Source organism: Canis aureus, chromosome 10 (genome assembly GCF_053574225.1).
Source record: "Canis aureus isolate CA01 chromosome 10, VMU_Caureus_v.1.0, whole genome shotgun sequence".
In the NCBI taxonomy this organism is placed as follows: Eukaryota; Metazoa; Chordata; class Mammalia; order Carnivora; family Canidae; genus Canis; species Canis aureus.
The window spans coordinates 16924150-16949404 of NC_135620.1; the positions used below are offsets into that span (position 1 = coordinate 16924150).

The window sequence follows — 25255 nt, forward strand, 5'->3', positions numbered from 1 at the left end:
ATGACCTTGGCCAGAGAGGCCAAGCAATTAGTGATGCAGGAGGCATTGTTGGCAATCTTGAGGGAGTTGTCATACTTCTCAGGATTCACACACATCACAAACATAGGGGCATTAGCAGAGGGTCCAGAAAAGGTGACCCTCTTGGCTTCACCCTTAGGTGAGCTCCAGCCTTCTCCATGGTGGTGAAGACTCTAGTGGACTACTAGAGTACTAGACTATGACTACAACATACTTAACACCAGCATCACTCCATTTGATGTTGGTGGGATCTTGCTTCTACAAGACAGAGATGGCTACCAATTAATAACAAGTTTCTCATTCTCAGCTTTGACTATGTTGTTGAATCTGATGTGGGTAGCATTATACTGGGACATGTAGACCATGTAGCTGAGGTAAATGAGGGGGTCACCAGTGGTAACAATATCCACCTTGCCGAGTTAAAAGCAGCCCTGGTGACCATTCTGTTGAATGGGGAGAAGCAGAGAGCCCTATTTTGTTGATTACAGTTATACTCAGTGGTGTGCAGGTCAGTAATTAATAACCCTCTCCTATGGGGCAACATGAACTGTTCCAGCACATTTTCTCCCCTTTAAGACAAAGGTGTTCAGCTTTCACTGCAATCATTTTTCCTATCATTACCGACAAAGCCAAAGTCTTTTCAACAATGTATTCATCAAGGAAATTTCCAGTTTTGATCCATCCCCAAATCAAGTGTAATTTAATTACAAATTAGAAACTAAGTCAATGATGCTACTCTACTAAAACAGTGGTTAAATCCTAGTAAAAACCTGAGATTTTAAACAGACTGAAATCTGGTCAACTCTTAGAAGACATCATTTTGAGCTTGCCAAGTAACCTCTGTAAACCTTTTTTCTCCACATCTCTAAATTGAATATAATACCAAGCCTGCCTTGCTATTGCATAAAAATTAAACTAAATAATCCATGTAACAAATATCCAGTAATGACTATATGTGCACAGCACACAGACCAAAAAAAATCACTCAAATTGCATCAGCTACTCTTATTCTTTGAGAAGAACAAGGCTATTTACAGTTATAAACTTCCAAACTAATAGACTCTTGTGTAAAAATGAATTCACTTTCCTGAGTTATTTATAGTGGCATTTTAAATTTATTTTCAAAAATGAACAAGTACATTTAATTTAAAATTAATAAGACCATTATTGTGTATTCATTAAAATTCATGTGATTATTGGAAGCATTTATAAGGTATGCAGTGGACTCATTATATAGAGAGACAGTAATTAAGCCTTAATAAATGGAATTTGAAATAATCATTTATAAAAAGATATTATTGAATTTGAGACCCCTTATTTTAAAAATCTATCTATAATATCTATTTACTAGAGGCAAAGTAGGAAATTATATGTTTTGTGAATATTTAAACAAATAGAATTAATTTTAGGAATGGATGACAAAGGGTAAGTCTTCCAGTCAGAGACAATCTGTTGCCTGTTAGAAAACCATAATACAATCAGGAGATTCTTGTGACTTTCTTCTCTGCATCTTCTCCTTTTTCAATAATCAAGGTCATTACTTAATGATGTCAACAGAGACTCTCCTTTCTTCCTGCAAACACTGACAATAAATGGCAGGCTTGTTCATGTGTTGTCACAAAGGTCAGTGTGTAATTGGCATCACTAATAATACCTGTGTGATTTAATTTGATCTGCAGATAATTTCTCTGGTTTTCTCTTTTTCCCTTGTGATTTTGCAAGGGAAATGGCAATATTTAATTCCACTTCCTTAAAATATTTGGTCACCTGAATAGCTAAATCACAAATTTCAAGAAGTCACCATGAGTATTTTATCTAGAATTTTTTCCCCAGCTGCTTGCACAGTGCCTGGAATTAACCAGGGTAAATTTCATAAAGTTTTCTCAAATAAATGAATGAAAAAAAAATGAATGAACAAACAAATACAGGAAAGAGTGCAAAATGTCTTTAGAAATTACTAGAATTGTTCAGAGCAGTGCTTTATGACCTCAGATGTGATCTCCTTTAGTTTTTTTACAGTACTTCTTACAGTTTGAAAATACATGTATATATGTATTTAATTAATTTATTCAAGTAATTAATGACTGCCTCCCCCACCAGATTATTGTACTTACACTAATACTCCTAACTTCTAGGACAGGACCAAGTACATAGTAGGCACTCAGTAAACCCTGGGTAAACTCTAATCAAGGAATAAATGCTTCCTGTTTGGGTAGCTCTGCTAATTAGTAGGCACCAAAACTCTATTTTAAGATTCTATGCCTCACTTCATTCCATGAAAAAACTCTGCAATTAAAAAGCAAGTCTATTTGATAATATTTATTATATGATGGCATATTCCCCAAGATTTTCAGTTGGCCTTATACATGTGAAATCTTTAGAGATGGAATTTCATCTCACTTTCTCCAAATAACCATGATGTGCAGACCAGAATTTGCATCCACAAGCACTTTTAAAATACATAACATATTTTCCAAAATATACAACATATTTTAAATTGTATTTTAAATGATTTATTTCTCTCCAGCCAAATGAGTTCCAGTTATTTGTCCAACTGTTTTATCTTAATTTTGAAGGTGGGACTAAGAATATTATAAAACAAAATGTGTATATGGTCAGGTCTCCATGAGCCCCACAAAGTTGTCTGTGATTTGTGGTCCATATTAAGCTAAAATATATTCAGTATATAGCTCTACATATTGTCAATGTAACCTTTGGGTCTCTTTTTATGCTTCAAGGAAAAATGCTATGGAGAACTCCCCATACATGAACTAATAGGCATTTCACATTTTTCCCTCTGTCTTCTCAAAGACAAGATGATTTCAACCTGAATGTGATTTCAATCTGAACATTCAATCTCTTATAAAAACAAAAATTAATACAATACAAAGCAACAGTAGCAATAATAGTAGGATCTATTATTATTATTATTATTATTATTATTATTAACCCCAATTATTAAGGGTCTATTATGTCCCTAGCTAAGCACTAAGAGTAAATGATATTCAAAGTAAACATCAGTCTTATTTTAATATTTTTCTCAAAATCACATAGGTACCAAGGGGGCACAGCTGGTATTTGAACCCAAGTCCATAAGAATACAACAGAGATTCTCAACTTTGACACTATTGACATTTTAGGCCAAATAATTCTTTGGTGTTGAGTGGGCTGTCAAGTGCTCCTACTCAGTGAATGCCAGAGAAACCCCTCCCAGTTGTGACAACCAAAAATGACTCCAGATACTGTCAAATACCCCATGGTGGGGGGAAGGAGGGCAGGGGTAAAATCTCTCCCACTCCCTGCCTTTCAATGCCACACCTATCTCAACCCATCATCCCCATTCCCATAAAGAACCACTGGAACACAATGCCCAGTTTCTTTACCATTATTCCTTCCTCCATGAAGGAAGAAGCCTAAGAGTCCAGCATTCAAATTTTACCTATTTTTAGTATTTACTAAATTTAGTATTTACTCCCTTTTTTTTAGTATTTACTAAAATTGTAAAAATTGGTTATACATTCATATGTCAATTTAACCAAGCAAACTTCTACCTTAACGAGATATCCCAGATAAACCAAACTTCACAAGGGAAGGTACTAAGTTACTGTGAAACTAAATTTCTCAGGCATTGTTTGGTAGTGCTTAAATATTGGAAAAGCAAAGGGAAAAAAATGGACAAAAACCAGAGTATAGTGACATTTTCATTTGCACGTTGCCTCTCTTTAAGGAATTCACGGAGTTTACTAGAATTAAATCTACGAGTTAAGAATAAGAAACAGAATTTGATTCATGGTTTACTTTCCAGTGATTTTTTTGAAGTGGGGTTTACCCTGAAATAAGAGTCATGAGTGTTGTTTCTTCGGGTGATATATCTTCTACCACTTTTATCTAACATCTGAGGATCACAATTCCAAATGATTTTTCTAATTGAAGAAATTGATTAAAATGACACCTTGGAATTTTGAAAGGTAATTTCCCCACCTTTAATTTTTAAAAAAAATTAACTTGTTTCTCACACACAGAATTATACTGCTGTGTTTTGATTTTGCTTTTGTTTTTGGCATTCCTGATTCCCAACATTTGTATATAGTAAATGAACTTCAAAAATTAAGTATCAATAACAGTGAGACTTTGGCTTCTCACCATGATGAAGGAACTGGTATCCATGAACCCTCCTGCAAAAACAACTCTAAAACTGGACAACATATGGCAAGTATTTTGGGGAAGTGGACAACACACAGGCAGCTAAGAAAAGGAAGACACATGAAATTGCCTCCAGGTACTTTCTGGACAGTGCACAGAAAAGCAGCCCCAAGCACAGAGTGATGAGCTAGACAATCTGAGTTGAGGAGAAGAGGTGAGGTTTGGGTCTGCAGAAATGGCAGACTTTCTAAGATAGAAGAGCAAAAAAAAGAGAAGGAAGTACAAATCCAAGGGCCCAGATATCAATGTGACAGGTTGCCTGAGGTCCTCAGCTGAGAGCAAGGCCATGTGTGTAAGCAGTGAGATTGCCCAGATAGAGCGATGCATAGAGAGACTGGAGTGCCAGCCAAGCCACAGGCAGGAATGTCACCATGCACATTTGCCATTCTATGGAGATCCCAAAAGATCCCACCTTACAACTCAGGACCAGGCCCTAGATTGAAGGCCATGACCAAGGACTAAGGACAAAACAGAAATAAGCCTAAAACCAAGCCCAAAAGTATAAGAGGATTCACTAATAACTGCCTGCTGAAAGAAGAAAAAGCAAAAGAAAAACACCAACATTCAAAGGAACACAACATAATCCAGTGGCCAGAGGAGTAAGGAATTCTAAATGTGTATAAACATACCAACAAAGTTCAAAAACTCAAAAAGAAAAAATGGAATCAAATCCAAAACATTGGTGGACATGCTTTAACTAATTAATGTATTATGAAATACAGAGTTTAAGTGTTCATTTGAATTTTGATAATTATGTATACCTACCCCCATTACTGCCACACAGGTACACACAAAAAACAGGGTGTAGCACATGTTCATTACCCCCAAAATGTCCTAATACCCTTTCCAGTCAAATAGCTACCTCGATCCCAAACAACCACTCTGATGTTGTCACCATAGATAAGTTTGTCTCTGGAATTCTTGTAAATATAATCATGTAGCATGTACTCTTTCCATGTTCAGTTCTGTTTGCATAATGTAACAATTAAACATTAAATTCAAACACCTTGGGATCCCTGGGTGGCGCAGCTGTTTGGCGCCTGCCTTTGGCCCAGGGCGCGATCCTGGAGACCCGGAATCAAATCCCACATCGGGCTCCCGGTGCATGGAGCCTGCTTCTCCCTCTGCCTGTGTCTCTGCCTCTTTCTCTCTCTCTGTGACTATCATAAAATAAAAATAAAAAAATAAAAAAATAAAAAAATAAAAATTCAAACACCTTGTTGCATATATCTATAGCTTTATTGACGTATATGCTTCTCCATGGGTGAACATATCACAGTTTATCCATATTCTTTTTGAAGGACATCTGGGTTGTATCCAGCTTTTGACCATTATGTACAAGGCCACTATAACATTCTCTTACAAGTCTTTCTGTGAACATGTTTTTATTTCTCTTGAAATATACCTAGGAATGAAATTGCTGGGTCATAGGAGATTTATATTTAACTTTATAAGAAACTGACAAATATTGTTCCAAAGTTGTTGTATTGCTTTAAATTCCCATAAAAAAAAATGTGGGAAAATTTCAGGAGCTCTGCATGTTCACCAATATTAGGCATTTTTAGATAAAGACATAGTTACAGCCATAGATAAAGATATATAGATATGTTGTTAGATATATAGATATCTCTTCTTTGCTATTCTAATAAATGTGAAACTATGGTTTGAATTTTTTATTTCCTTGGTGAGAAATGATGATAAACATCTTATTATGTGTTTAATGAATGTTCATGTATCATCCTTTGTGAAGTGTGTATTCAAGCAATTTGCTCATTTTTAAAATCTGGGACATTCATATTCCTATTATTAAACTTAAAGTGTTCTTGTATTTTTTTATGCAAGTCAAACATATGTGTTATGACTATTTTTCCCAGTTTTTGGCTTTTATATTAGGTTTTTTAGTATTAGTTTTATATTTTATATTTATTTATTTCATGATATTTTTCAGTGAAACCTACTTTATCAATAATTTCATTGAAACTTTATGCTTTTTATGCATCAACCAAGAAATCTTTGACTCCACTAAAGTCACAAAGATATTCTTTTTTTCTTTTTCTAGCAAAAGCTTTATGCTTATATTTTAAATTTTCAGGAAATTAGTCATCACAAATTATTTTATTATTTATGTTTTTATTGAAATATAATGAACATATTATGTTCATTTCAGGTATACAATATGATGATTCAACAATTCTATACATTGCCCAGTGTTATCGAGATAAGCATACTCTTAATCTCCTTTATCTATTTCACACTTCTCTCACCTACCTCCATTCTGACAACCACCAGTTTGTTCTCTTTATTTAAGAATGTTTCCAAAAAAAAAAAAAAAAGAATGTTTCCTTGTCTCTTTTTTTTCTTTCTTCATTTGAAAGTTTCTTAAATTTCACATGAGTGAAATCATATGGCATTTGTCTTTCTCTGACTGATTTATTTCATTTGGCCTTATACTCTCTAGCTCCATTCATGTTGTTGCAAACAGCAAGATTTCATTCTTCTCTATGGTTCAGTAATATTCCACTGTGTGTGTATATATACCACAACTTCTTTATCCATTCACCTATGAATGGACACTTGGAATGTTTCCACAGCTTGGCTATTATAAATATGCAACAATAAATATAGGGGTGCTTATATTTTTTTGAATTGGTGCTTTCATTGTCTTCGGGTAAATACCCAGTAGTGGAATTACTGGATCCTGTAGCAATTTTACTTTTAACTTTTTGAGGAACCTCCATACTGTTTTCCACATTAGCTGCACCAGTTTACATTCCCAACAGTACACACGGGTTTCTTTTTTTCTGCATCCTTGCCAACACTTGTTATTTCTTGTCCTTTTGATTCACACCATTCTGATAAAGTGATATCTCATTACGGTTTTGATTTGCATTTCTCTATTAGTAATGTTGAGTATATTTTCATGTGTGTGTTGGCCATCTGTATGTCTTTTTGTAAAAAACATCTATTCATATCCTCTGCCCATTTTTTAAACATTTTTTTAAATGTTACTTATTTATTTGAGAGAGAGAGAGCACAAGTCTGGGGGAGGGGCAGAGGGAGAGGAAAAGGCAGACTTCCCACTGAGCAGGGAGCCTGACACACAGGGCTTGATCCCAGGACCCCAAGATCATGACCTGTGCCAAAGACTGAACCACCCAGGTCCCCCTGCCCATTTTTTAAACAGACTGTTTCATTTTTTGGTATTCAGTTGTAGAAATTATTTTTTTTTAAGATTTATTTATTTATTTGAGAGAGAGAGCACACATGCATGGTTCACAGAGGGTCAGGAGAGGAAGAGAGAGAATCTCAAGCAGACTCCCCACTGAGCAAGGAGCCCAATGTAGGTCTTGATCTCACAACCCATGAGATCATTACCTGAGCCAAAACCATAAGTTATTACCCAAACAACTAAACCACCCAGGAGCCCAAGTTGTTTAAGTTCTTTATATATTTTTCATTAACCCCTTATCAGATAAATCATTCGCAAATATCTTCTCCAATTCAGTAGGTTGTCTTGTCATTCTGTTGATGTGTCCCTTGTTATGCAAAACCTTCTTCTTTTTGCATAGTCCTAATAGTTTACTTTTGCATTTATTTCCCTTGCCTGCGGAGACATATCTAAAAAAATGTTGCTAAAGCTGGTGTCAAAGATGTTACTGCCTGTGTTTTCTTCTAGGAGCTTTATGGTTTCAGGTCTCACATTTAGGTTTTTGATCTATTTTGAGTTTATTTTTATGTATGGTGTCAGAAAGTGGTCCAGTTTTATTCTTTTGCATGTAGCTATCTCACATAAATTATTTTTGCATAAAAATTTGAGATAGAGGTCAAGGTTTCTTTTTCTCATTGATATCCAGGTATTACAGCTATGTTTTTGACAAATACTTTGTTTTTTCATTAATTTAACTAAAAACTTTGATCACATATCAATAGGCTATGTGTGCATTTGCACACACACTCATATTGTTCTATTTCTAGATTTACTTTTCTGTTTCATTGCCTTAATATATTCTATATTCATTTATATAGAAATGTATATTTGTATATATTTATCATACATATATATGGAATTGTGTGTATATATCACATACATATGTCTTCTGGACTCTCTATTCTCTTCCATTAATCTACCATCTGAACACATACTAATGATGCATTGTCTTATCTCCCATAGACTTATAATAAATCTTGAGCCCAAGTGCAATTAAGGTGATTTTGGAATCACCTTAATATTTCTCCAAAATAGCCTGCAGGGATTTTGATAGAAATTAGACCTATAGATCAATTTAGGTACAACAGAGAACTTAACAATATGACCTCTCCAATTCATGAACAAGATATCATATATTTATTTAGGACTTTATTTGAGTGGGGGGGACTTTATTTCTTTCAGCTGTGTATCATAGTTTTCCATGTAGGGGTCTTACAAACCTTTCATTAGATCTACTCCTTAGAATTTTATATTTTTAAACACTATTATTTTTTTTAAATACTATTTTTATGGTATTGATCTTTTAACTTAATTTTCAAATGGGTTTTGAAACTGTATAGAAATATAATTGATTTATATATTAATATTATATTCTTGATCTTTCAAAATACACTTTTTAGTGTAATTATTTTTCTTATGAATACCACAGAGTTTTCTGGAACCACAATCATGTTATCCTCAAATAATGACAGTTTTACTTGTTTTTCAATCTGTATTTTGTTTATCTTGTTTTACTGCCCTACCGAATTTGTGTGGACTTCTAGCAAAAGTTGAATAGAAATAGTGAGAATAGATATTTTTGCTTTTTTCCAAAATTTAAGGGAAAAGGATTAATGTTTTAACATTAAGTATGATACTAGCCATAGATTTCTCATAGATGACTTTTATCATATTAAGTCACTTCCCTTCTATTTGATGAGAGGTGATGTTTTTAAACAATATCAAATTTTGTTATATTCTTTTTTGCATATAATGGAAGATTACATGGATTTTTTTATTGTATTCTGTTAATGAGATGAATTATAATGTATAATATTAAAATGGCAAATCAACCTCACTGATTCTTGGAATGAATTCATTCATCATGTTGTATTATCCTTTTTATGTGTTACTAGATTTGATTTGCTAATTTTTTAAGAGAATTTCGTGCCTGCTTTCATAACAGATATTTGTCTGAAATTTTATTTTTTTGTCTTTAAGAAGTTATAGTATTTAGGTTATACTGGCCCTAAAAAAAAAAAAAAACAAAGAAAATTATTAAACATTCCTCTATTGGCTATTTTTCTAAAAAAGCTTGTATATATTGTAATTATATCTTTTAAAAATATTTGTTAGAATGCCTGGGGAAAGACATCAAGGATGGAGTCACCTGCAAGGAGGAAAGAGGGATTTAGTCATCAAAAATTCAACTTCTTGGGATGCCTGGGTAGCTCAGTTGGTTGAGCGTCTGCTTTCAGCTCAGGTCATGATCCGAGGGTCCTGGGATTGAGCCCCTCATTGGGCTCCCTACTCAGCAAGGAGCCTGCTTCTCCCTCTTCCTCTGCCCTAAAAGAATTCAACTTTTGAAGTAAATATGGCACTATTCATATTTTCTATTTCATTTTGTGTTCATTTTGGTAATATCTGCCTTCCAAGAAACTTGCCCATTAATCCAAATTGTAGAATTTATTGGCATAGAGTTATCCATAATATCTTATTATTTTCATTTTGACATCTATAGTTTATAAACCTAATGATGCCCTCTTTATGATTCCTGATGTTGATAATTTGTGTGCTTTCCTTTCTTTTCCCCTTGACAAGTCTTGCTAAGGATTTAAAATTTTACTACTCTTTTTTAAAAAAACACTTTTTATTTTGTTAGAAAAACAAGGATAAATTAAACTTGAATAAATAGAATGAAGTAAACAGCAAAGACAACAAGTGGAAATCATTGACAAAAATCATATAGAAAACTTTAATAAAGCCAAACGTTAATACTTTGAAATTTTTTAAATTTGTTTATGTTGTTACTTATTACATATGTTAAAAAGTACCTTTATAATAAAATTGACAGCTAAGGTAAAATGGGCAACTCCTCAAAATACACAAATTACCAAAGGGACATAAGAGCAAAGAAAAATTTTAAATAGCCATATGTCTGTTAAAAATTGACTTTTCACTTAAATACTTTCCAGGTCCATATCATTTCATCTGTGAATTCTATCAGATATTTAAGAAGAAAAAAGGTTAATTTAAGTGGCTTCTCTAAAGAATTTTGTCAAATATTTGAAAAAAAAATTAATTCTTATACATACTAGAAAAAAATACAGGAGAACATATTTCCTAACATTTTTGTGAGGATGACATAACCATGATACGAAATCTAGTGAAGATATTATTTAAAAATAACTATAGACCAGTATCTCTCATGAACATAAAAACCCTCAAAAAAATATTAGCTGATCATAACTGAAAATCTGTAAAAAGAATAACATAACATTACCAAGTGAGATTTATCCCAGGGATGCAAAATTAATTTGCCATTTGTATAAATTGATGTCATTCATCATATTGACTGAATAAAAGGAAATACATGAATATGTCAACATTGCAGAAGAATTTTTAGCAAAATTTGGCACTCATTCACCAATAAAACAAAAACCCCATTATCAAACCAGAAATATAAAGGAATCACCATAATCTCATAGAGGGCACCTATTTCTTTCTCTTTTTTTTTAAGATTTATTTATTTATTCATGATAGACAGAGAGAGAGGCAGAGACACAGGCAGAGGGAGAAGCAGGCAGAGGGAGAAGCAAGCTCCACGCCAAGAGCCTGACACCAGACTCGATCCCAGGACTCCAGGATCGCGCCCTGGGCCAAAGGCAGGCGCCAAACCACTGAGCCACCCAGGGATCTCCGAGGGCTCCTATTTCTTAAAAACATCTACAGCTACCATTATACTTAATAGTGAACCAGTGAATTCTTTCCCCTTAATTTGTGAATAACACTAGGATATTGACTTTTAAGAAGTCTATGTGGCACTGTACTAGAGATCTTAGACAACATGTAAGATCTTAGACAACAACCTAAATGAAATTTATGGAGATTGAAAAAAAAGAAGTAAAATTATACTTGAATCCAATCTTTTGTTGTGGGATGTTGGAGTAGCCAATTATATTGGGGAATACTACCCATCAATAGAAAAACCAAACTGAGTATACGTACAACATAAGGAAATCTCAAAAACTTTGTGATGAACCAAGAGAGGCCAAATACAAGAATATGTACTGTACAGTTGCATTTATGTGAATGTCAAGAATTTAATCTAGGGATTCCCTGGGTGGCGCGTGGTTTAGCGCCTGCCTTTGGCCCAGGGCGCGATCCTGGAGACCGGGGATCGAATCCCAGGTCAGGCTCCCGGTGCATGGAGCCTGCTTCTCCCTCTGCCTGTGTCTCTGCCTCTCTCTCTCTCTCTCTCTGTGACTATCATAAATAAATAAAAATTAAAAAAAATTAAAAAAAAAAAGAATTTAATCTATAGCAAAAGATTTCAGAGAAGTGGTTGCTCTCAGGAAAAAGGTTGCTTTCTCTTTTTGGCTGGAGAAACAAAAACGAAATCTGGGGTTATTGGAATGTTTTATATTTGATAGAGCTATTGGGTATGTGGTTGTGTGCATTTCCCCAAACTCATTCAACTGTACCATTTAAGATTTATTTCACTAAACATAAGTTATACCTCAACAAAAAATATAAATGCACAAAAAGTTAATAAATCAGGCAAAATGAATTTACTGTGGTAAAAGTCCAGATAGTGGTTATACAGCGTATGGAATTGTGATGTGAGAGAGAAACGAAGCAGCTTATACAGGACTGATAATGTTCTGGGTCTCAATCTGGGTACTGTTCGTGCCGATCTGTTTACTTTGTAAAATTTCAAGTGCATTGATGATACTGGCATTTTTTAGCGTGTTCAATATAATTAGCATTTCAAATTTTTGAGGCTAGTCATCACAAAAGGCCTCTCCATCAATTCCTAGTTAGAAATGCATATACTGTGTCATTGGTACAATGGGATGTAAAGAGGTTGCTAGCTGTACCACCCTATTGTGCATAATAACCTCTGAGTGGAAACGCTTTAACCTGTTACTATGACAGCATGCTTTGACTACGGCATTCACAGAGAATAAATCTTTTCAATTTAATCTGTCCAGTTGCTTTGTTATTAAAGATGACAAGGAAGCAACAGCGAGCATCACTAGAGAAATCACAGCAATATACATCTGTCACATTATAATACAGTGGGATCGGAGATCATTCAGGAGTGTCATAATTGTAATTTCAGAAAACCAAATACTATTTACGCGATAACATCCACCTGTATCTCTTTAACGTGTATTTTCAATTTGCTGCCTGTTTACATCTATTCAAAACTGAAGTGCTGCCTGTCATTAAATACTATGTAAATAAGTCAGGCCTAACTGTGAAGCTAACAGGGAAATTTCAGCATCTGGGGCCAGAAGATTCTATTTTAACAACACGCATATGGTCCTTGAAGCAGAGCTCAAGCATTTGATAGACATGCCAAGATTCAGCGAAGGAGACAGACTTTTGCCACAGATGAAACTATCTCACGGTGAAAGAGAATGGATTAATGGAAGTGTCAAGGTTCTTTGGTTGCAATCTACAGAAACTTGTTCTGGCTAACACATGCAAAAAAAAAAAGAGAGAGAGAGAGAGAGAATTTATCATAAATAGATCTGAGAATGGCTCATTAGGTGAGGAGGAACAACAAGGTATCCATGAGGCTTTGAAAAGGGGCACTGATGGAAATGTGGCTTAGAGATGACATAGCCCCACTTCACATCCTCTTGGGTCAACTTTTTATTCCAGTCATTGCTATAGAATACAACTACATAGGTATAATGTGACAGCCCCCTCTGTACGGGGGCTTCTCGGCTCCATAGTATGCTCGTGAGAGCCCACTCAGGCACATGCACAAAAATATGGAGATGTGAAGGAATAGCAATTCATGTGGCAAATAATGAGATGTGAACCGCTGAAAAATATGACCCTCTTCTATACCCCAACTGGGTAATTTTGAGCTGCTTCCCACATGGCTCCACATATGGTCCCTAGCAAGATTCAATCTCAGTCACCTAAGGCAGTGATCAGGAGAAAATGCAGCTCTAACTGAACTCTCCCTCCTTCTGTCCTCTGCAACTTTTGCTGAGAGCCACCTCCCGAAACATACTTTCTGCCCACAAGCCCTGTGCTAGGCTCTACTCTTTCAGGGAAATCTAAGCTAAAACAAAAGTTATATGCAGGGTCCTGTGGCTGCCACAGTAGATAAATTTCAAATCTATTCAGTCATGTTTGTTCCTCTGCTCATGGTTCAAATCTTGAGAGAGAGCACACACTTGGCCAAGCTTGGGTCCCACAGTTCACCCCATACATATGATGTCTAAGGCACAACAGATAGTCCCCTCAGAGAAGAGGTAATTTGTAGGAGAGAGACAAAAGGAGAGAAACGAAGAAGAGAAAATTGCCCTTCATGTATCTTTCTGTGTATCCAAAACGTTGCATTAAAAACCTGAGAAGCAAAATCAGTAGAGTGAAATTATTTAAGTTATATTCCTAAATTACCAGCACATATAATGTCATATTTATAATGAATTTATTTCACTAAGTGTTTGAAATTACAGGTATCTTATACTTATGGTGATTGACAAAAAATTCATCAAGAATCTGAAGATGTTTAGGTTAGAACCTCATAGCCTACTCACTTTTTTACAAAGTAGGATATACACTGCCACCAGAAAGGAACCAAGCCTTCTAGACAAGATGGAGTAAGCACATTCCACAGTGCTAATCTCAGTAATTACAACACAACAGTAGAAACAAAACACACAGAGCAACTATCAGAAGACAGGGATAGATAAGGCAAACTACCTAAGAACCTGTAGCTTCAAGGAACAATGTGGTGGTGAGTTCCCTCGTTTGGTTTGGTTTGGTTTAGTCTCCTCTATTTCTTGGCCTTGACACTAGAGCAGCCTACACCCCAAAACAACCCAACACAAATGCAAAAGTTAAATAAGAGACTGCTCTTGCTAGCCAAAGCATGGGGAAGAAGGCACCCCTCAGGACAGACCCTTTAACCCATTAACCCTATCTCCCTTACTATAGGCAAACACCACAAAAGAAACTGCCAATACCTCTTCCCACCAGGCATTGCAGAGGCTCTGCGGCAGACCCAAGTCAAACACCCCACATTGCACTGATCCAGCAGAGGCTGCATTGTGTTCTCCTCCCTGCCCCTCCCTGGGTGCTGTGGATACTCTGGAGTAGAGTCTTGCCAACCAACCCTACTACGCAATAACTACAGAAGAGGCTGAGCCCTCTCCCCTGCCTTACCCAATAGCCCATCTTGCTCTACAAGAACATAAACAGACAGCATCACTCCTTCTTCTGCATCAGGCAGTATGAAGTCCCTGCCCTGCACCAAGGAAGGGTCAGCCAAAAGGAGGCTCTCCACCTCCTCCTGATCAGACTGGGGAGATTAGGAGATCAGATTAAGGAGAGAAGCCGGCTGGGGAAAGAGATTCTTCTGTCTCAGCATAAACTCACAGTCACACCCCCAAGCAGCCCATGTGTGAAACTGACTAACATCAATACAGCCAACGCTTTGAAAAGTGAACTGTACAATAGCACTCAGGGGTCCACCTGGCCTCAGCAGCACAAGCAGGATAATCTAAGTAACACTGCAAAAGTCTCAAGACTAAATTGACATTGGAACTACAATCCATCTACAAAAGTAGGCCAAGTCATGCTTTCTGAACCTCAACAGGTCTGTTCCCTGGTAAAATACAAGATTTAAACAGCATCCAGAGCATCACAACCTAATACTTTAAAAGTCCGGAATGCAATCCAAAATTATGTGTCATACCAAAAGCCAATAAATTCTCAGTTCAAGTGAGAAAAGATTATCAACAGATGCCAACATTGAGATAATCCAAATGCTGGAATTATCTGACAAGAATTTTAAAGCAGTTATCACAAAAATGTTCCAACAAAAAATTACAAACACTCTTGAAACAAATGGAAAAATACCGAGCTCCAGCAAAGAAACAGAAGACATAATAAAGAGCCAAATAAAAATTTTAGAACTAAAAATAAAGTAATTGAGGGATGCCTGGGTGGCTCAGTAGTTGAGCATCTGCCTTTGGCTCAGAGCATAATCCTCGGGCCCTGGGATGGAGTCCTACGTCAGGCTCCCCTCAGGGAGCCTGCTTCTCCCGCTGCCTCTCTCTATGTCTCCCATGAATAAATAAATAAAATAAGTAAGTAAGTAAGTAAGTAACTGAAATTGAAAAACTCCCTAAATTGGCTCAGGAGCAGAATGAAGATAACAGAGGGGAGGAACGTCAGTAAACATAAAGATATATCAATAGACATTACCCAATTTGAACCAAGAGAAAATGGATAAAAAATGTAAATTACATAGCCTCAGGAATGGTGGAGCAATAATTAAAGATCTATCACTTGGGTCACTGAGATCCCAGAAGGAAACAAGGAAGAGGTTGGGGCTAAAAAAAATATTTGAAGAAATAGTAGCAGAAATATTCCCAAATTTGAAAAATGACATGAATCTATTTTTTAAAAAAACCATAAACAGAATAAATGCAAAGAAATACATCCTCTGATATATCATAATCAAAATTCTGAAAACTAAAAAAAAGTAGAAAAAAGTGTAAAAACAGCGAGAAAAACAATATGTTACCTCTAAGCAACAATTCAAATCCCCAAATATTTCTAATCAGAAAAAAACAGAAGCTAAAAAGGAGTTGTCCAACATTTTTAAGTGTTTAAATAAAAGAACTATCAACCTGGAGTCCTACATCCAGTGAAAATATATAGGGAGTTTCACAAAAAAGGAGAGGAGGAGGAGGAGAAAAGGGAAAAGGAGGGGCAAAGGATGGGAAGAAAGGAAGAAGGAAGGAAGGGTGGGAGGGAAGGAGGGAGGGAGGGAAAGAAAGGGAAAGAGAGAGTAGGGGGAAAGAGGGAGGGAGGGAGGGAAGAAGGAAAGAAGGAAAGAAGGATCATATATTTGACTGCATGAAAAATCTCAATAACTGGTCATTAGGGCCTGAATTCTCACAGTGCAAAACAATGGTCTTGAGGCAGAGAGGCTCCCTTTAGAGGACACATGCATTCCCTATATTCTCTATTTACCAGAACATCCATCAATAGCCTCTTACCCGGGGACTGTTTCAGCCATCTAGTCTACTTGCCTGACTATTGCAGGCATTAAGTTATGAAATCCAGACTATTAGCTCTAAAGTCTTCTAGAGACTCTATCAAAAGCTATTCATCCTCAGAAAGGAAACCATACAAATAATTTTGCATTTACTTTCAAAGGTCATCAACCCATATGTTCCTAAGATTCTCCAGACTCCACTTTCAGAACCCTGATTTCAGACAGCTCAAGTACTGTTCTACTTGCATACATAATGAGATCATTTCTGGGTTAGTGCTATTTAGAAATGACTCTTATATTGTCATATGTGTTTGCTGCATTATTTAGGGATATTCAATTCTATTATAGAGAGTAAGACAAACAAGCAAGGAACATAAATGAAACTAAATATAAAAGCAAGGTCCTTGTGAAACATATTAGACACAAAAAGGAGTAAAAGGACCAAATAGCTACTAAATACTCATGAGGCATCCAACAGTTTTTGGCATGTAATTTATAGAATGAATGAATGAATGAATGAATGAATGCTCAGCTTCACAGGCTCAACTTCTCCATCACATGGTACCTCTCCTTCTTCCTCTAATATATTACTATTTTTTCCTTACTCATTAGTGCATCTCTGCCAGGTAATAAATACATTTATTGGAGATAAGAGCCATAAATTATGTTGTGCACATGGCAGCAGTTAATAAGTATCTAAAAGCAGTCTCACACGTAAAGCAGTGATTCTTAGACTCAGCAGTATAAGACAGTTACCTTGGAAACTTGTTTAAAAGGCACTCCCAGAACTTCTGATTCAGTAATTTACAGATGTGATTCAAAATGTGCATTTTTACCCAAACTCCCACTACGCTTAGTGGTAGGGGCTCCATCCACAACATATTGACAGCTATTGAATAGGGAATGTGGAAAGGTTGGGGTACATGGTAGTCTCTACTTTCTCTCATATAGTGAATATCATAAAATAGATTAAAATAAACATGAGAACAGCCTGAAAGACACTGAGGCAAAGGTGGACTCAGCTCCTTCATGTTAGGTGCTGTGATTTGGGAGATGGGAAGGGAGGGATGGAGAATCTTGCTATCTCTATATGAAAGAGAGAGAGAGTGACCACCACAGAGAAAGAGTGCAAGGGGATTTTTCTCCTTTTCCTTATTTTTTTACCAGCTGGCAGAGCTTCTATCCAGCCAGCTGCCTCTTTGTTACCACTGTATGGTCAGAAGAGAGGGAGAAGCAGGACCCACAGCTTCATTCCTGAGGCACTTGCTCCATTTTGTCACCCCAAGGGTTGAACAGTTTTGCCTCTTGTTTGATTTCATACCACTCATCCTTTCAGCAGGCATTTACTGCATGCCTAATTAAAGTTAATAGCAGATGTAAAATTTTAAATTAATATTTAGATTTTTTAAATTTAAATATTACCTTTGGACAGACGCAGATTGAGGATGCACATTAAGATCATCAGAGATTTTTAAGGTGACGCTTGAAAAGGCAGAAAGAATTTTCAAGTTGAGCAGTTACTTTATGTGTGTTCTCAGAGGTAGTTGAAATAAGTAGCCTGTGGATTTTCTTCACTTCTGCTTTACTTTATGAAAATTTTGCGTAGTGCTTTTCAACCCTGCTGCCACCTAACAGTGGGTTTGAATCCACTTATATATTCTAGTCCCTAACCTCTTCAAACATTGCCAATCTAAAATACTCAAGCTTTAATTTCTGGAACACATAATGGTCAATTTGGAATTCTGGATAATATATGTAATAATGCAATGTATCAGTCAATTAGGAAGAACTCTTCTACATATCTAGAAAATGTTTATTTACTGTTGTTGAATCTGCATAAAATTGGATTAGAATTCCAAACTTCTTGAGTCTTTGAAAGGCAAAGAAATCCACAATTAATAGACAGTACCATAAACATTTGTATGCTAAGTAAAGGCAACTGTCATCTTGCACAAGCTCTTGTTTTCCCAAACCAAACAGCAGTTTGCAAAGAAACAGCTAACCTAATGATAAAACAGATGGAGCATTTACTGCCTCCTTACCTGACATGATACGACCCAAAAAATAAAAGCTGAGTTCAGTACTAAGGATCATTAAAACAGTAATAAAAATATACAATAGGTATAATTCTCTATTAACTGACTGGACCTTACTTACATGAATTACATAGGTAATAACTCCAACATTTTGATTTTTCAATTTTTCATCCAATAAGACAGTATACAAAAAGGAAGGTACAAATTATATTATTTAATGCTATACTGAGCCAGACCCAGGCAGCTATACAAAAGACAAATAAACCACTGATCTAATACAATAAATCAGCTTCGGGCTATACTGAGTAATGCAAAGGAAAGGTGCCCCCACCAGGAAATATTACCCTCCCACCTCATAGGAATCATTCAAAGACAATTACACACTGACATGACCCCTTTGAGGTTTAGTCAATGTTTTTACCTTGATTTCATACTACTTTTCTTCTTTTATATTTAGATAAAAGCTAGGGAAAAAATAGTAAGTTTCTTTCAAGTTTGCTACTGATATATGACATAAGAAGCATTTTCCTGATTTCACTATTGATGGCTTACTGAATTTACTCTTATCCTCATTGTGCAAGAGTTTTATCCCATGAGGAGGGTTATTTGTCTTTTCAAATGTCTAAAGGCCATAATTTATTAAAAGATTTTTTACTTTGTAAGATATTTTCAGATTATTTTATAGTAAAAGAATTTATATATCACCTTCAGTTACTTGAGGCCTCTCTGACTCTGAGCTGTGAAACATCTGACCAAAACTTTAACAGCACTTTTTAAAAAATGTTGTTCTGTAGAAGGAAATAAAGAGCCTAATGAGAAGACTGGATATTGTAGGATTCTTATCTGGATAAAGTTAACCCTATTAAAGAAAAGATCTCCAGAAAAATACATTTTATCCTCCTCGACAAGACAGCTAGCTACCCCATCATCCTAATAGTGAAGCACACCCAACCACACCAATGGGATCTCTCAAGATTAAGAATTCATGTAAAAGATTTCTATACATGTGAAGGAACCTACATGAAAGTAACCAAGACAGCAAAAAGAACTAAGAGAAAACAGACAAGGTAGGAAGTGATAAAATTCTTTCATGTATCAAGACCAGTGGCCCACCTCACATTATAAAAGTCTATACTCAAATCAGGCTGCACTTAAGGGAAGAATCCATCAAGAAAACCTAACATCCACCAAGCATAGTTCTCTGACTCAGCTCTTGCTAGCTTATCTTACCCTGGAAGATAATACCTGCTAGGCTTATCAGGAAATCCTTGATCTTCTAGCCAATCAGGTCCTGTTTCTACATTGCCTCTGCTAACATTCTATAAAGCTCACTCTTGCCCCAGATCTCTTGGCTCTGCTTGTGAGGCATTTAGTCCCCCAATCCATAGACTATTTTTCCTTAAATAAAGGGGGGCAAACTCATTACTTAGTTGTTTTAATTCTGTCATTGGCAGTTCTGGCAGCCCAGAAGGAAATGAAAGATAGCTGCTGAAGATTCCAGGGATGGCTCCTAAATACAGGCAAAGGTAGCCCCAGAGCCCTTTTGGTTGGCTGCCTATTCTCATACTTTCCCAGATCTCTGGTGGGCTTCTCTCAGATGGAGATCAGCTTATTTTGTGTTCAAGTTTACCTGCCCTAATCCTTCCGGGTGGAAAATTGGGGTGTAAGAGGCTCCAGATTATTCTGGGTGAGATTCAGTGGACCACAACATGTGCGTCTGTGGCCAACCTCATCTACGAAGTAAACACCATTGGGCAGTCCTGACAGGTGTCGGGAGCTGTACACAGGCAGCCAGAAACAGTAAGTCTGGTTGAATTAGGGAGGGCTATTTCAACAAGGGAAAATAACATATAACCCCCAATCTAAGAAAACAATATGACTTACAAAGCCTTAAGGATAGTCCATAGCATAAACAGCTAGGGGACTTGGGGAAATAAAACAAGAAACTTGAACTATTTTGACCAATGGCACATAAAAATCTAAGTAGGCTTTCCTCAGACTATTAAAAGCCATTAGGGAACCTGCCATAATAAAGACATCTTCTCATAAAAGGAATAATAGATCTATTGCTTATGAGACTCTCAGAAACTAAAGTCACAAATTTGGTGGGACGGATCGAGCACTTAAAAGCAGTTAAAGTGCTGGCCACCTATCTCCAAGATACCTATGCTAGGCTAAATTGGTCACGGCATGGGTTAGATTGATACTAGGTCACCCATCCATCTCAAGAAAATTTCTGTGCAATGAGGTACACTGTAAGACACCACAAAATTCTCAACCTACGGGCACATCTCTCTTAGTTATTAATCTGCTTCCAAGAGACCCATGGCTTAGCTAAAGAAATAGAATCCTCAAGTTTCAAAGAATTAAGTATGCCACCTTCCCAGCATCTTACTTTATGTCTAAGAACTGTAATCCTGAAGGCTGTAGATTTCTACAAAAATGGCAAAATCTGAGACATCTGGGTGTCTCAGTGGTTGAGCATCTGCCTGTGGCTCAGGTCCCGATCCTTGTGTCCTGGGATCAAATCCCACCATCGGGCTCTCCGCAGGGAGCCTGCTTCTCCTTCTGCCTAGTCTCTGCCTCTCTCTGTGTATCTCTCATGAATAAATAAATAAAATATTTTTTAAATGGCAAAATCTTACTAAGAAACCTAGAATTACAAGGACCATTATGGGGAATGTTCCAATTTGATAAGATTGGTCATTTAAGTGTACCTGAAAGCAAGTGAACACTTGCTGTGAACACACAGAATAGGGTATCTATTTTCATTGGCATGCAGGAACCTCCAAACAGCTGCAAAATGTGAAAGTATTTTCATTGAAAGATTCACCACAAAAGACTGATGAAAAATTAAACCGCTATAGGTACCTAAAAGACGGTAAGACTAATGTGACTCCTATTACTCATGTCTATCCTCCTTTACTCTTACTAAGAGCACTTAGTCTACTGATCTTCTGTTTGAAGTGTCTTTCCACTCTGAAGAGATAACAAGATCATAAACAAAAGTCCACCAGGTTAGTGGACTTACAGATACCCCTATATGAACCTCTCCCAGGACTGGCTCCTGGGAAGAGATAGAAGCATTCTCCAATAAGCTGCTACCAGGTATTCCCTTAAATAGCCAAGGTGAAATTAAAGTTAAAACCTAAGCAAAGTCTGCTAGATACTGGAAATACTCTCTACTTGAAACCTCACTTGCTCAGGGCCCTGCAGATGGGATCCTGGAAAAATTGGCAGAAGCCAGCAAAGGGTGAGGATTCTTGAGAGTCAGTTCTTGCAGATAACTATCCATTATGCCCATTTGAGAGAGGAAGATAAAATGTCACATTGTCCCTTCCTTTCCAAACCCAAGTCCATAGGTTTTTTTTCCAACTTTTTTCTCCCAGGAACAGTAAATGTCTTCTTGTTTATCTCATTTTGAGTTCTGAGAATTTGGCTTGGCAACTGTCAGATTGAGGGCTTTCAAAATATGGCTGGGAAGAAATGTGGGTTGAACCCCAGTTGTGGCTACAGATGGCCAGACTATGTGAGTTCACATCATAAAAATGAAGCCGTCAGATTAATTAATTTTAAGTGTCCCTTTTATCTCTAAAATTATTTAATCAGATGAATTTGAGTGACTTCCCATAGTCCAATTATTAAGATCAATCCAGCAGTCTAAACTATTGAATTGGACAGAAACTCTAGTTCTAACAAGCTTAAGAAGGGAAAAAAATTATTGATTCACTTAATTGAGAAGGCCAGAAATAATGTTGGCTCCATATATGATTGGATTCAGAGGTCCAGTGATGTCATTAGGACTTGGTTTCTCTCCAGCCCTTGACATTATCTTCCAGTGAGTTGGCTTCTTTCTCTGGCTTTACATAATGGCCCCCTGACAGCTCCAGGATTGTAATCTCCCAGGATTATCTCCAACTGGGCTATTTTGGCTGCCATATATAACCCTGAATCACTGCAGCCTGAGGCTGATGCTCAGCCCTGATTGAATTGTGGCTTGTGCCCCCATTGCAAATGTTCTGTATTTTCAGCTGAGAGTGCTTTAACTAACATAGATTTTAATACCAGGAAATGAGGCACTGCAGAAAACATACTAATTTAATAGAAGATGATAGGTAAAGGACTGAGAAGAAAAAGAAATATATATTTTTTAAAAAAGAAATTTTAAAAAAGAACAGAGAAGACCCTACTATTTACTCTACTCTTACTTTCTGGCAATTTTATCATACCATTTTGAAGGCGTCAGTTAACTATAGTCTCTATTATGTTGAAACCCCGACAATGTGCCTAACAAGTCTATAGCAATGAGGGACTTGGTAAGAAATGTGTTTAGAGTATTTTTTAACATTTCTTGAGGAAATCAATGAAGTCTTACAAGAAAGAGACAAACAGGCTGAATGTGGTCCACTATAAACACAGAAGGAAGAAAAAAAATAGTTTCATTAAGAAAGGCCCTTTCTGTATTCCAAAATCATGGAATTTTGTAGCTTGGAAGAACTGAATTACCTACCTCAAATATAAATCCTTGTAAAGATTGGGAGGTAGGTGATTTGGAAAGATATAAAATTGAAGCACAAGAAAAACATGAGATTCAGACAACTCCTATTGAGTATTCTCTGCCTGATAAAGAATAAAACATATTTGTGTCCGTTAACCCAAAACGAAGGCCTCAAATCTCTTCCAAGGACAAGCCAAACACAGACGGGAGGCATTAAACTAAGATTCTAGGAAACAGAGACTTGTTATTAGGAGTCCAAGATCTCACACTCAAAAACCAGGACCACACTAACATCTCCTGGTATGGTACTGCACAGTGAAAATTACTAAGCTTGCCCATCAAGAGCTACAACTTAAATATTAAATCCCTTCAACACACGCTTATCTGGAGTGAATCACCTAAAGTTGTACAGCCCTACAAAATGTATCATACCCAATGTTTACCTCAGATGAAAGACAAAAGAGGGATCTTCCTGGGGCACAACATGAGGCACAAAACAAGAAGAGAACTGATAAGTGAGTTTATTCGGAGGCTGCTGTATGTAACAAAAGAAGTCACTATACTACCATGTCAGAAAACTCTCATCGCTCCCAATAAGCAGGCTATGTATGGTTTATGCTGGGTACCAGTGAGCTTTGTGTACTACTGCCCTTTTCCAGAAAGAATTTTCATTATGCTTCTCCTGTGCTTTCTCTACTACTTTCTACTGAATGTGAAGACAGGTAATAACTGTGTTTAATATTAATACAATGAGGAGCTACACTTAGATGTGATGGGAAAAACACTGACCCAACCATAGCTCTGGAATCAAAACATTGGAGACTTCGATCTGTCCCATTTTGGGGAAGACTGAATGTATTTCATGCTGGTGTAAGCATTTTCAGGGTGCATATTTATTTGAAAAGGAGCTAATTTTGAATGTTGATCAGTTAAAAGGGAAAACTATATTTCGCATTTGCTTAAATCTTCCACATCCATCCCAATCTTTCCCCACTATATAATAGCAATAGAATTTTATTTTTCACCCTGTTTCAGAAATAATTCCTGAATTGTCCAAGTCAATGAGGGTAATCTCTTCTTGCTTGCTGGTGATTAGTTAAAAACCCAGGGTCAAGCCAATCAGCAAATTCCTCTTATGCCAATGATTTGGGATGAGGGTGTCACCTAAATTGTCTCCATGGAGTGAAGCTAAGATTTATGTTTATGTTGACATTTGTGGGAAAGTTGTTTACTCTCCCACTGGACATGAATAGGAAGTCAACGAGATGAAACCAAAACAGAAGATGATAGAGTAAAAATAGGAAAAGTTCATCAGTTTCCTGTATCCTTCCTGAGCCCTAGAACAACTAGTCTTGGAATCTCTTAGAACTGGAAATCTTGTAATTTCCAATTATACAAGATTAAAAATGTTATTAAGTCATATTTTTCTTGCTTACAGCTCAAAACACCCTAATTTGCTATCTCTATGCTAATGACACCCTCTATCAGTAATGAATGTAGTCAGCTACAAGGGACAGATATCTAACACTAGATTAAACACATGAAGGGTTTGGCTTTTCTCTGGAAGTAGGACATCTGGGGATACATAGTCCAGGGTCAATACAATAACTATATTCCAGGCTTGCTCAATCATTTCATTCAGCCTTCTGTAACAGGCACTCTCTACCTTGTTATCAGAAGTTAGCTGTGTTAGTATTCCAATCAGGAAGAATGGAAAATGCAAATAACCAAAGGCCAATGAATCTGCTGCTCTTTTAAATAGTTTTCATCTAACTAGTTCACAACAATTGCAACATACATTTTATTGGCCAGAACTGTGTCATGTGACCATGCTAGGTGCAAGGAAAAATGGGCAGTACAGTTTTCACAGGTGGACCTATTTCTATTACCAAACAAATAAAAATTATATCCATAAGGTAGAAGGGAAGATTGCCATTAGGTAGGCAAACTAACCATCACCACCACATTCTCAAATTTTTGCCTCCAGCTCAGACCTCACCTCCAATCTCTTGACTCATAATATCAAACATGTAATTTAAAACCCATACTTGTGGATTCCAGATACCTCAAATTGAATATGTCTAAAAACAAAGCAAGGAGGGTCCAGACACAATCTGTTCCTCTATAATGGTTTTTTGTTTGTTTCTTTCTCTTATTTTCTTGATTTTTTTTCATGGGGGAGGCTAACCAGGTTGGTTTTGATCTGATAAATGCACATCACCCTCCTCCCCACTTTGAGGGGTGTCAGCACCTATCAGCATTAGCTCTTATGATGG

The 25255-nt window shown here is 36.5% G+C and overlaps 2 long non-coding RNA genes across 3 annotated transcripts in view; one reads left to right on the forward strand and one right to left on the reverse strand.

The window, feature by feature from the left end:
- LOC144322019 (uncharacterized) overlaps positions 1–25255 on the reverse strand; it is a 326103-nt gene that overhangs the window by 108669 nt on the left and 192179 nt on the right. The window lies entirely within an intron of this gene.
- The window catches only part of LOC144322020 (uncharacterized), a 38775-nt gene that overhangs the window by 8999 nt on the left and 4521 nt on the right, over positions 1–25255 (forward strand). The window contains exon 3 of one of the 2 annotated variants that reach the window (XR_013387584.1): positions 3824–3986. The exons of the other annotated variant lie outside the window; for it this stretch is intronic. This is a non-coding gene — a long non-coding RNA (uncharacterized LOC144322020). The remainder of the gene's footprint in view (positions 1–3823; positions 3987–25255) is intronic. 2 annotated transcript variants of the gene reach the window in all.